The sequence below is a fragment of the Moschus berezovskii genome, chromosome 13, assembly GCF_049115385.1.
Source record: "Moschus berezovskii isolate FMDL1 chromosome 13, NW_MosBer_1.0, whole genome shotgun sequence".
Lineage (NCBI taxonomy): Eukaryota > Metazoa > Chordata > Mammalia > Artiodactyla > Moschidae > Moschus > Moschus berezovskii.
This window is the reverse complement of record NC_142472.1, coordinates 66719644-66733179: the sequence shown is the minus strand read 5'-3', so window position 1 is coordinate 66733179 and position 13536 is coordinate 66719644.

Below are 13536 nucleotides of genomic sequence, written 5' to 3'. Positions count from 1 at the left end.
GGCTAGTTAAATGAAGTCAGAAAATAATCTCAGCTGGTCTCAGAGGAGTGGGAATTCAACTGCCTGAGGCGCGAGATTTCCTGAGAGACTGTTCTAGATCTGTTGGGCAGGCATTTGGTCTTACCTTCAGTCTGCACAGCAAAGGCCATTCAGGCCAGGGAAGAAGCTGCTTTAGATGAGGCTTCTAACCCAAGATGGAAACACTTAACAAGGCCAGACGTTGTTTTTTTTTTTTTTTTCCCTTCCTTTCGGATCTAATGCATGAGATTGTTCCTCATTAGGCAGAGTCTGCCTCGAAAAGTACCCCCTCCACAAATGCAGGAAAGAGCTCTCCTTTAAAAATGTCTTCAAAACAAAGATACATCAGGCTTGAAAGTCAGTTTTCATTTAAAGAATCACAGCTGCATAAACAATGTTTGTTCACTACAAGAAGAAAATGTATTTGTCAGGATAAAGTAAGCACATCGGGGACTCTGTTAGTGACACGGTGTCACCCTGCATGGTCCTTTGAGACAGCAGGCACAAGAACAGTTCAACAACGGAGGCATTTTTCATGTCGTGTTACCCCCTTTCTGTTTCACATTTCAGAACGATCCTGCATTCAGACCATCTAAATTACTATGAGTGCTGGGAAAAGAGAGCAAGTAAGGTGCTGGACCATTTACCATCCTTATTCTCTATACTTTCTGGAAAAGAAGTTCTTCAAAAAAAAAAAAAAGTAAAATTTACATTCTTTGAAGAATTTCAGTGGTTACAGGCATTCACTCCTGGTCTTTGGGTCTGACCCCACCTTACAGCAATATTTTCCTGACTTTAAATTTCATGGAGAGTTAAAATTGGTTTTAAAACCAATACAGAGTTTCCATCTTTTAATTTTATAAAGAGAAATGTCCTTTAAACCAAACAGAATATGTCTGTGATCCATGGGCCTCACTTTTTGTAAGACATGAACATTTTAATACCAAAAGTGAGAGGCAAGAAAAGCAAAAATAAAAATCTCAAAATAGAAGACAGAGCCTGCCATACATTTAGCTGTATGAGACGGTTCAGTCTATTTTCTTGGTCCTTCTCGTCTCACTACTGAAGTTGAAGACTATGTCAACAACTGGCCCTGGCCCACAGCTGGCATTTGGAAATCACTCCATTAGGGAAAAGACCACAGAGAACTTCTGGTGCCAAGAACTGTAGAAAGAGGAGGTGTCTGGTTGCACGCTGTCCGTGCATAGCCCTTTCACAGTCATCCATCATGACCTATATCTCAGCAATCTGTAAGTGTTCTAAAGGGGCCTGGGGGGGAATCAACTGTTGTGAATATTTTAGTTTATTTAAAAGTTTGGCAAAACTTACATTAAACACCGCGAGAGTCTTAAATCTTTAAAGCCCTGTGGAATTTCAAAGAGCTTAACGATGTTTTCTTTTTAATGACCTTGACCTTAGAAATTAATTTTTTTAAAGTAGTGTTACTATATTATAGAAAGGGTTCTGAAAATTTTCAAGACATCGTGTAGTACCAATGAAACACATAGAGTTCCTGGTGGTTTCATGCAGGAAAATGTGTGTGTGTGTGTGACTGAGTGTGTGAGCTGGAAACACCTTCCAGGAAGAGCCCTGCTCTTCCTTTGTCAGGGCCCCAGAAACTTGCTGTGACCCCAATAAACAAACTCCGCAATTTTGGTGCTTTATAGGGGGCTTCTAAACAGGAAAAAAAAGCAGATTATTAATAGAAGAATGCAGGCAGAAACTGAATGTCAAGGACCCAGAGAAAGCATTTAGAAACGGAAGCAACCAGAGAAGTTCCCGGAGGAAGACCATCGAGCAGGGATCTGGCCGTATCAAACCTCTAACAGAGTGTCCTTGGGCCTCTGTGCACCCATGGTTGTCCTGACTGGAGCCTCATAACCTCTTTCGATTCTGTAGACTCCTTCCTCTTTAACAGCAATGCATATCATTGGCTGGAACCTTCTATCCCGGAAAGGATTGTAACAACTGGCATTTCTGGGAGGGAAATCTGCTCACCTATGAAAAGTTCCTGGCAGGGAACTCTGTGGTCAGGCCCGTGAAGAAAATGGACCCCCTCCAGGGAGCTAAGCATCAATGCCCCTCTCACCTTTCATCAGCCCTTCCACCGGAGCCACATGGCCTGGGAGCCCCAAGCCAAGTAGAGAAAGACTAGCTACTCCACCAGCCTGTGTTTTAGCCATGAGGCCTAACAGCAGGAAGGCTGAATGCGGAGTCGGGAGAACTGGATTGGTCTCTGTACCTGTAGAAAAGTTGCCCAGATTCTCTGGCCTCATGTTTACAAAATCTGTAAGATGAAAAAATTGTGAAACTGGCCTGATGATCTGGAGGCGGGCAGGGGTTAGCGGGTTGCGGGAACTCAGACCTGAGGCACACCCCTTGGGCTGGATGGGCCCACCTGCTCTGAGAAGCCCCTGGTGAAACCACAGGGTAGTGGTGTTTACTTCCAGCCCCTCACAGCTGCTGACTCTATGCTGCTGCTGCTGCTAAGTCACTTCAGTGGTATCCGACTCTGTGTGTCCCCATAGACAGAAGCCCACCAGGCTCCCCCGTCCCTGGGATTCTCCAGGCAAGAACTAGAGTACAGAAAATCTATTTGGGTGTATACACATCGACAATGTTTTCAAAGTGAGTTTTTGTCTGTACATAGAGATGTAGGTGGCACAGTGGTAAAGAATCCACCTGCCAATGCAGGAGACACAGGAGACTTGGGTTCAATCCCTGGATCAGGAAGATATCCTGGAAAAGGAAATGGCAATCCACTCCAGTATTTTCACCTGGAGAATCCCATGGACAGAGGAGCCTGCTGGGCTACAGTCTGTGGGGTCACAAAAGAATCAGACATGGCTTAGTGACTAAACAACAAAAAAACAAAAGATGCAGGGTAAAGAACAAGAAAGGCCATGGCAAGATAAACAGTTTACTTCTGAGCACAAGAAAAGCAGTTACGAAGGACCTAAGGTCTATTAAAGGAGGCTACCATCAACCAGTTCAACAGAAAGGCGTAAACTTCAGTCTGCAGAATTAAAAACAAATGGCTTTCAAGCAGTCACAGTTGGGACTGAGGGTGTATGTGGCTTGTTGATATACGTGAATAGTTGTATGTAGTTTTCCATGTATAACTCTAGTTCATAGATAAGTAGATATTTAAAGTAATGGAGAAAAATCTTGAATATAGCGAAGGCTGGAGAACGAATGAGAAAAAAATATATACATATATATATACCTTAAAACTTCTGTTCAAAGTTTGATTCAACCTATTGCAGGTGACAAGCCAAATTCTCTAAAACATAGAAAACTCAATGAAGTCTTTTATTCTCAGAGTAGTCTACAGTTATCAGAACTCTTCAGATTGGTGGTATGATAGCTCTGCCATGTGAAATGTGCTTATGCTGATACATCTGAGTTTGACCAAAATTGCCGTAAGCCTTGGAAAGACGGATAACTATGAGTTTAAATATATCCCCTTTAACAGCTGTTAGCTACTCAATTGTCTCTGACTCTTTACAACCCTATGGACTTAGAGCCCACCAGGCTCCTCTAGCCATGGAATTCTCCAGGGAATAATACTAGAGTGGATGGCCGTTTCTTTCGCCACATTAACAACTGAAAAGTCTCCATAATTTTTACCCAGCATAAGAAGATATAAACACTTTGGGGTAAATGATAGAGGTCTTTGATTTAAATATTGAAGAGATCTTGAAATTACATGGTAAAACAAAGAAGTACTGTGTTTTATGGCTCAGCCATCTTATGAGGTATGCATTACTTTGTATAAGTTCTGTTTATTTTCCATGATTTACGTTTTTATATGAATAATATCAATTTTCTAGAGAGAATTAGAGAGATTGAAATAGAATTTCTAGGAGATATTTATTTCTATAAATGTGTTCTTATTAATTTTAGAATGGAATAGCAAATGTCATATTTTGATCTTTGAAATAAATAACCAGTTTATATTAAAGACCTTAAACTTCTATATTTAATGTCTAGAATGACAAAAAAAGAGAACACAAAAGTGACATTTTAAGCAATATGTATTTAAATTAAACGTCAACCTGGAAAGTTTTTAAATTAGCAAACATCTACACCTGATAGAAGATCAAATGAGCAATATTTTACAGTCTAGTTTAAGATACAGAAAAATGCTTTAGAAAAGGAAAAGACTGGCTCTGTATCTATTTGAGTGAGGTCATTGTCACCACTATAATATTTGAAGGGGTCTGTTGTGAAGTGAAAAATAAATGAATTCATTTAAAGGGACAGAGGCACATTTGGAAATATTTACTTCATGATTTTGTCATATGGATTTAAGAAAAGAGTTCACATGTGGAAATTTATTCTGTCAACCCAAAGTAAAAGAGAATGCTCTTACTTTGATGATTTGGATGAAGATTTTCATGGTGGTCATTTTTGTCACCAAGAGCTTATCAACTTGGCAGAATGTCCAGATATGAACATTGAAAGGGTTTTACAAAACTCTTTTACTTAGAAAATGAATTTTGAAGACAAGAAAAAAAACAAATAGAAGTTGACTCCATGAGTCCTTAGCTCTCCTCTACAAGCCAAACTAGTCTCAGGTTAAGTGGACCAATATTGGTGGAGCACTGTGCAACCAGACCATCTATCCATCCATCCGTCCATCCGTATAAATTTTTGAGAACTAATGTAGTTCCTGCAAGTAAATTGAACTGTAATTTAGTCATATAAATTATGTTGTTTATTTTTTTCATATAAGTGAATGTTTATTGGTATGTTCCTTGGAGTAATGGAACAGTTTGTCTTTTTTTAATTGGAGTACGTTTGATTTACAATGTTGTGTTAGTTTTAGATGCACAGGAAAGTGATTTATGACTTAAGTCTATTTTTTTCAGATCATTTTCCCATATAGGTTATTACACAGCATTAAGTAGAGTTCCCTGTACTAAACGAAATGTCCTGGTTGATTATTTTATATATAGTAGTGTATATATATTAATCCCAAACTCCCTTTTGCTAACCATAGTTTGTTTTTTAAATCTGTGACTCTCTTTTGTAAATAAGTTCATTTGTATGATTTCTCTAGATTCCACATATAAGTGATATCATATGATATTTATCTTCCTCTGACTTAACTCCACTTAGTATAAAAACCTCTCGGCCCGCTCATGTTGCTACAAATGGTATTATTTCATTCTTTTCATGACTGAGTAATATTCCATTGTATATATGTATCACATTTTCTTTATCTGTTCCTCTGTCAATGACGTTTCAGTTGCTTCCATGTCTTGGCTATTGTAAATCAATTCAGTTCAGTTCAGTTCAGTCGCTCAGTCGTGGCCAACTCTTTGTGACCCCATGAATCACAGTACACCAGGCCTCCCTGTCCATCACCAACTCCCAGAGTTCACTCAAACTCATGTCCATCAAGTCGGCGATGCCATCCAGCCACCTCATTCTCTGTTGTCCCCTTCTCCTCCCACCCCCAATCCCTCCCAGCATCAGAGTCTTTTCCAGTGAATCAACTTGTCGCATGAGGTGGCCAAAGTATTGGAGTTTCAGCTTCAGCATCAGTCCTTCCAATGAACACCCAGGATTGATCTCCTCTAGAATGGACTGGTTGGATCTCCTTGCAGTCCAAGGGACTCTCAAGAGTCTTCTCCAGCACCACAGTTCAAAAGCATCAATTCTTTGGCGATCAGCTTTCTTCACAGTCCAACTCTCACATCCATACATGACCACTGGAAAAACCATAGCCTTGACTAGATGGATCTTGGTTGGCAAAGTAATGTCTCTGCTTTTTAATATGCTATCTCGGTTGGTCATAACTTTCCTTCCAAGGAGTAAGCGTCTTTTAATTTCATGGCTGCAATCAGCATCCGCAGTGATTTTGGAGCCCAAAAAATAAAGTCTGACACTGTTTCCACTGTTTCCCCATCTATTTCCCATGAAGTGATGGGACCAGATGCCATGATCTTTGTTTTCTGAATGTTGAGCTTCAAGCCAACCTTTTCACTCTCCTCTTTCACTTTCATCAAGAGGCTTATGAGTTCCTCTTCACTTTCTGCCATTAGGGTGATGTCATCTGCATATCTGAGGTTATTGATATTTCTCCCAGCAATCTTGATTCCAGCTTGTGCTTCTTCCAGCCCAACATTCCTCATGATGTACTCTGTATATAAGTTAAATAAGCAGGGTGACAATATACAACCTTGACGTACTCCTTTTCCTATTTGGAACCAGTCTGTTGTTCCATGTCCAGTTCTGACTGTTGCTTCCTGACCTGCATACAGGTTTCTCAAGAGGCAGGTCAGGTGGTCTGGTATTCCCATCTCTTTCAGAATTTTCCACAGTTTATTGTGATCCACACAGTCAAAGGCTTTGGCAAAGTCAATGAAGCAGAAATAGATGTTTTTCTGGAACTCTCCATGATCCATAGTGGTGCAATAAACACTGGGGTGCATGTATATTTTCTGAGGGTAATTTTCTCCAAATACATGCCCAGTAGTGGGATTGCTGGATCACATGGTAGATCTGTTTTTAGATTTTTAAGGATAGCTCCTTATAGTGACACACCCAGTATGGAGAACCTCCATACTGTTCTCCATACTGGGTGTGTCACTTTAACATTCCCACCAACAGTGTAGGAGGGCTCCCTTTTCTCCACACCCTCTCCAGCATTTATTGTTTATAGACTTTTTGATGATGGCCATTCTGAGCAGTGTGAAATGATACCCCCTTGTAGTTTTGATTTGCATTCCTCTAACAGTAGTGACACTGAACATCTTTTCATGTGTTTTTTTTTTTTTGACCATCTGTATGTCTTCTTTGGAGAAATGTCTGTTTAGATCTTCTGTTCATTTTTTGATTGGGTTGTTTTTTGCTTTAGAGCTGCATGAGCTGATTGTATATTTTGGAGATTAATCCCTTGCATTGTTTGCAAATATTTTCCCCATTCTGTGGGTTATCTTTTCATTTTGTTTATAGTTTCCTTTGCTGTGCAAAAGCTTCTAAGTTTAATGAGGTCCCATTTGTTTATTTTTGTTTTTATTTTTATTACTCTAAGATCCAAAAAGATATTGCTGAAATTTATGTTTTATAGTATCCAGTCTTACATTTAGGTCTTTAGTCCATTTTGCATTTATTTTTGTGCATGGTATTAGAGAATTCTCATTTTTTTCTTGTACATGCAGCTGTCCAGTTTTCCCTGCACGACTTATTAAAGAGACTGCTTTTTTCTCCATTGTATATTCTTGCCTCCTTTGTCATGAATTAATTGACCATTGTTGTTCGGTTGCTAAATCATGTCCAACTCTTTGCAACCCAATGGACTGCAGCATGCGAGGCTTTCCTGTCCTTCACCATCTCCGTGAGTTTGCTCACACTCATGTCCATTGAGTCAGTGATGCCATCCAACCATCTCATCATCTGTTGCCCCCTTTTCCTGTCACCCTTAATTTTCCCCAGCATCTGGGTCTTTTCCAGAGTCAGCTCTTTGCATCAGGTGGACAAAATATTGGAGCTTCTGCTTCAGCATCAGTCCTTCCAATGAATATTCAGGGTTGATTTCCTTTAGGATTGACTGGTTTGATCTCCTTGCTGTCCAAGGGACTCTCAAAAGTCTTCTCCAACTACACAGTTCAAAAACATCAATTCTTCAACACTCAGCCTTCTTTATGCTCCAACTCTTACATCCATACATGACCAGTGGAAAAACGATAGCTTTGACTATACAGACCTTTGTTGGCAAGGTAATGTCTCTGCTTTTTAAAACATTGTCTAGGTTTGTCATAGCTTTTCTTCCAAGGAGCAATGTCTTTTAATTTTTTGGCTGCAGACACCATCCACAGTGATTTTGGAGCCCAAGAAATAGAATCTGTCACTATTTCCACTTTTCCCCCTTCTGTTTGCCATGAAGTGATGGGACTGGATGCCATAATTGACCACAGGTTCAGGGGTTTATTTCTGAGCTTTCTATCCTATTCTATTGTAAGTCTGTCTTTGTGCCAGTGCAACATCGTTTTGATTACTATGCCTTAGAGTATTGTCTGAAATCAGGAAGCCTAAGTCAGGGAGCCTGATTCCTAGAACTCCATTTTTGTTTCTCAAGATAGCTTTGGCTATTTGGGATCTTTTATGCTTGGAGGGACTGATGCTAAAGCTGAAACTGCAATACTTTGGCCACCTCATGAGACGAGTTAACTCACTGGAAAAGACTCTGATGCTGGGAAAGGTTGGGGGCGGGAGGAGAAGGGGACGACCAAGAATGAGATGGCTGGATGGCATCACTGACTCTGTGGACATGAGTTTGAGTGTACTCCGGGAGTTGGTGATGGACAGGGAGGCCTGGCGTGCTGTGATTCATGGGGTCGCGGAGAGTCGGACACGACTGAGCAACTGAACTGAACTGAACTGAACTGATGCTTCCACACAAACTAAGATTTTTGTTCTAGATCTGCAGAAAATGGCATTGGTAATTAGATAGGGATTGCATTGAATCTGTCGATTACCTTGGGTAGTATAATCATTTTGACAATATTGGTTCTTCCAATCTAAGAACGTGATATATATTTCCATGTGTTTGTGTCATGATTTCTTTCATCTTATAGTGTCTTATATTTTTCAGAGTACAGGTCTTGGAACAGTTCTGTTTGACTGTAGTGGTTACAGAAATCTCTACTTAGAATCAAATTCCATAGAACTACTCACTACTACTGTACACAAAAGTACATGTAGAGACTGATAAAAACTGAATAATGTTTGTAATCTGGTTAGCACCATTGTACCAATGTCAGTTTCCTGGTTTTGCTATTTTTTTAAGCCAAAAAGTAAATATTATTTAGGATGAGAGAATGTTAAGAATGTTACAAAAAATTGGAAAACATTGTAAGCATCACAAAATCTGGAATTATAGCATAATATAGTTTTTCTATAGTCATATAAGATATCATCATGGGGAAAACTGAGTGAAGAGTTTATGAGACCCCATGCAGTGTATATGGCAACTTCCTATATGAATCTACAGTCTTTGAATAATATATTAATTTATAATTATTTTAAAATAAAAGGTTAAAAATAAGTAGATGCGTATGTAACAAGTTATCAGGATTCATATAAATGCTCCTGAGCATTTTACTTGGCAAACTCTATTCTTCACTAGTCTTACTGCTTTGCCAAGGGCCACCTTCATTTTCCCAGAAACTCATTAATTTGCAATGAACAGTTTGAAAACCTTTAATGAAAAGACCTCTGGAAAATTATGATGTGATATAACTAGTACTCAAAAATCCCATCTAGAAACATGTTAGGTATGTAATCATCACTTTCAATGGGGTGTCATCCTGGAATTTTTTGTTTTTATGGGTACCCACTCTAGTACCCTTGCCTGGAAAATCCCATGGACAGAGGAACGTGGTAGGCTACAGTCCATGGGGTTGCAAAGAATCAGACAGGACTGAGTGACTTCATCTTCACTTTCATTATTAATAGAGGGCTTCCCTGGTGGCTCAGTGGTAAAGAATCCACCTGCAATGCAGGAACCACAAGAGGGAGTGGGTTTAATCCCTAGGTCAGGAAGACCTCTTGGAGGAGGGTAAGACCCACTCCACTATTCTTGCCTGAAGAATCCCAGGGACAAAGGATCCTGGCTCACTACAGTCCATACGGTTGCAAAGAGTCAGACACAACTGAAGCAACTTAGCCTGCACGCATTGTTAATAGAAAAATACCTCCACTCAAAGATCTTTTCAACCTATTGATATTAAACTACTGAAATGGGTAAAGGGAAGTGTGAGGGGACACTTGGAAATCACATGTCTATTGATACAGGAAATTAGGTGCGCGCACACACACAACACACACACACACATTCCTACTAAATTGACTGGATTTGTTGTCAACTCTCTTCCAATAATTTCCATACTAATTAGATCAACTATTGAGCAGTTTCAGTCATCAAAACACCCGGAAACAATGGACCAATTGTCTCTTGCATCTAGACTAGATGGCGATTTGCACTAGAGTTAGGCCCAAGTTAACACTAGAATTAGGCCCAAGTTATATAAGAATGTATATTTATTGATCCTTTGGCTAAATTTGAAATGAATAAACCCATGGACTCACTTAGGCTGCACCTAAGTTTGTGAATGTTTGTGACTTGACATTGCAGTAGTTCTTCCGGAAGAAGCAAGACCTGGGAACAGGAGCAGAACAACATTCAGTGTAGTCTCATGGCAGTAATTCCAGCCCTATTTACTTAAGCACTCCTGATACTTGAAAAACAGCAAAGCTACCTTTTTAATGGAAAATTCAAAAATTCAATTTCAAAACAAGAAATATTCTTAAAGTGGCTACCAAAAAAAGCATAGAATTTCATAGTATAGGGTAATATAGGTATTGTATCAACTATTTAATTTTAATCAAACAAAAGTGTGAAGAAAATTGCATCAACACAGTTAATCTTATTCTTTTTGTCTTTCGATCAAAATTGCCAGTAGACAGGAAAATGGATAGAAGAGCTTTATTCACATTCTAAGTATGACTGTTCACCCTATGTGAGTGTAAACAGCATTCCTACTATATACACATTTAGTTCAATTCTGAGTTACACAGGAAATAGATGTCTAACAATTATCATTTAACTGAGACTCTAAGAGAGGCAAGGAAACCCAAGAAAAATTGAGAGAAAAGAATCAAAGACCAATAGCTCTTAACTTTCGTTATATATGAGAATGTTTAGATACAAAACATTATGTAGTTAATAGCTTTATAAGTTCCTTTGACCTCAAAGTCTATGCATGATGGGCCAAGACCTAGTGAGAGGCTGAGAGATGAGAGGATATGGAGACAGATTTTGAGAACAGCGAGATTGTGTATAAAATAGCTGTCACATCAGCTATATGCAGATAATCAAATGGCATGAAAGATTTCAAGTGTGAGAAGCCCTATGTTTTTCATTTGATCAAATCAATAAACCAATCAAATTCATTTGATGACTTCTTCATCTTTCAAATTATCCCACTGCTTTCTTTGTGTTTAGGCTTAAAACACCGGGCTCAGGTATTCTTCCTCCCCTGACCTCCTTTCCTCTAGCCCAGACACACACACACACAGACACACACAGACACACACACACACACACACATGATATAAGCATGTGCTGTGCCCCTATATGCCTCCATTACATTTAGAACTAGATTACACATGCAGGAAAGGGAAGGGCATTTCTGTAACTTCATCTCTTCTCTCTGTAACAACTTAAGCCAACACTGTCTTGGGCGACATGTTTCTCAGATCCCTGTGAATTTATTTTTCCATCAGATACCCTCTACACTCCACAGACATTTCACAATGCTTCCTTAAGGAAAAAGAAAATGAAGCCATGATGATAACGAAGTCTTTATCAAGGCAAGAGGAACAAATTAGGGTTACTTCTGTCCTGGGAAAGATTCCTGTCAACCTTGAAAGTGTCTCCTGACTTATGACTGTAAGTGTGGAGTAAGTATGAGCTTGTCTACAAGAATAGAAATTTATAAACCAGGGCTCAGCTTTAAATATCACTTCCATTGAACGCAGCAGCACAGAAGGCATCAGACAGAAGCAAGCTTAACATACACCAGGATGACAACAGCCTCAACCTTCGGTTCTTATGTGAGCTAAGTGAAACCAGGACGGTGGTAATTTTTTGGCTGTAGAAAGGAACACTGGGATCCTTGATGCGGATACCCAGATTATGCAGAATACTTCTTATTCAAAGTTCTGCTGAATTTAACGTGTCTTGGAACACGTGAATCCACAGAACTGACACTCCTCTGAGATAGATTTACTGCATAAGTATCTGGAACCAGAGCATAAGGAACAATGGAGAATGGGGCCAACTGTTTCAGAGACTCTAGACGTGAAAGATATAATTCTTCTGGTCTTGCCTTCTGCACAGAACAAGTAACTGAATGATTTCCTACCCTTTAGTGGCCTTCATTTAAACCAAGGAAACTAACCCACTTTGGGGAGAAGTTGTAAGAAGAGTAAGAGCAGTTAAATGAGAGAAGAGAACTGATCCTGAGGAGGCCAAAGAAAGTGGAACACAGCCAGAGGAACGCGAAGATGGCTTCTGTACGAGCATAAGGCGTGCAGTCAAAAGGCTGCAGGATCAGGCCAATCTGGGACCTGGTGGAGCTTCCAGAAAAGTAAAGAAAAGAGTGAGGAGAGTATCTAAGGACAAGAGAAAGGGCTGTAGGTATGATGTTGTCACTTGTCTGCCAAGCTCTGCTTAAAGTCCTCAACATGGCCCCTATTTTTATTCCACAGGAAAATATGCTTCCAGAAATCTATTGTTATAGAGCATTCAAACATAAGAATCCAGGGGAATGGGAGGGTTCAGTATCTAAGGAAATCCAACAAAGAAATTATCAGATGACTCAAATTTTTCTCAGCATTATGAAGATACCCTCAAATTATCCTGATGCAAGTGTCACCCTGTTCAAGGTGCTGTATGGTATGAAATTAAACACACACACATGGAGCCTGGCTCCAAGATGACCAAATGTCCCCCAAACTTTGCTGGAACCACAAAAATGTAGAAACTTCTACTAAGCATGATGGTGGTGCCACGGCTGTGGAAGAAAATAGTCTACAATAATAAAGTTTTAGAATGTGACTTTAAAGGCACATTTATGCAGTTTTAGGGTAAAGGAGAAAAGTAAAAAGATCCTACTCTTCTAAGTGTCCTAGGCTGGCCCAGTCACTATTAAGATGATCATCCTAGTTGTTCTTTTGTCATTCAGTCACCATGTCATGTCTGACTCTTCATGACCCCATGGACTGTAGCACTCCAGGCTTCCCTGTCCTTCACTATCTCCCAGAGTTTGCCCAAGTTCATGTCCATTGATCAGTGATGCCATCATAGTTATTAATTATGATCATCATAGTTATTAACCATTTATTGAATGATAGCTGCATAATTTTTAAACTCAAAACTTGATCAAAATGTGCTGATTCTTTTAACCCTTAATACTGTCCTTTTAACTTTTTCCTCAGATAGTGAGGAATCTGCCTGGGTTCAATCCCTGGGTTGGGAAAATCCCCTGGAGAAGGGAATGGCTTGCCACTCCAATATTCTTGCCTGGAGAATTCCATGGACAGAGGAGTGTGGCGGGCTACAGTCTATGGGGTCACAGAGTTGGACATGTCTGAGCAACCTTCATTTTAACTTTTTTCTTTGAATTTAGATATTTACCAAAAGATACATAAGACTTGGGGAATTTCTGGAGAAATCAAATTCCTCCATAAAAGACAAACAATTGAAAGAACAAACAAAGCAGCTAAAAGGACTAACCGCATGACTTGTATGTCTCCATTCCACAGACATTCATGGGGCTGCTGCTCTATACCAGGCTTGTGCAGCACTGGAGATATCGCCAGGCTCAACATCCCGGTGCTTACATGCCAGTGAGGAAAGACAGGTGTATTCATTTCTTATGACTGCTGCAACAAGTCATTACAAACTGGGTGCTTTCAAACAGTAAAACTTTATTGTCACAG